At 38.1% G+C, this 654-nt stretch overlaps 1 non-coding gene across 1 annotated transcript; it reads right to left on the bottom strand.

Moving 5' to 3' along the window:
- Window positions 1-281: 281 nt before the first annotated feature.
- LOC128281211 (small nucleolar RNA R71) lies at window positions 282-388 on the bottom strand. Its single transcript, XR_008271424.1, has one exon. It is a non-coding gene; the product is annotated as a small nucleolar RNA R71 (small nucleolar RNA).
- Window positions 389-654: the final 266 nt, after the last annotated feature.

Consider the following 654-nt stretch of genomic DNA (forward strand, 5'->3'; position numbering starts at 1 on the left):
AACTAAAACCTAACACTATTCAAATGATACAGTAATTTGTTCAGTTTGATGGTTTGCAGGATGAGGATCCCAACGCTCATTTAGCCAACTTTTTAGAACTATGCGATACATTTAAAATTAATGGTGTTTCTGATGATGCCATTCGTCTTCGGTTATTCCCTTTTTCATTGAGGAAAAGAGCTAAACAGTGGTTGAACTCATTACCACGAGGGTCAATCACTACTTGGGAACAAATGACCGAAAAATTTCTATTAAAATATTTCCCGCCGGCTAAAATGGCCAAATTACGTAATGATATCTCTTCGTTTGTGCAGATGGACTTAGAAACTCTTTACAATGCATGGGAGAGATACAAGGACTTATTGAGAAGGTGCCCTCACCATGGGTTACCGCTTTGGCTTCAGGTTCAAACATTCCATAATGGCCTGAATACTTCGACTCGGCAAATGGTTGACGTGGCTACTGGCAGAACCATCAATAATAAAACACCTGAAGATGCTTATGAGTTTATAGAGGAGATGTCACTGAATAACTACCAGTGGCAAGTCATGAGGACAAAACCAACTAAAATAGTAGGCGTTTATAATGTCGATTCGATTACTATGCTATCAAACCAGGTAGAACTTCTAAATAAAAAATTGATGGTTTTCTTAG

The sequence above is a fragment of the Gossypium arboreum genome, chromosome 9 (genome assembly GCF_025698485.1).
Source record: "Gossypium arboreum isolate Shixiya-1 chromosome 9, ASM2569848v2, whole genome shotgun sequence".
In the NCBI taxonomy this organism is placed as follows: domain Eukaryota; kingdom Viridiplantae; phylum Streptophyta; class Magnoliopsida; order Malvales; family Malvaceae; genus Gossypium; species Gossypium arboreum.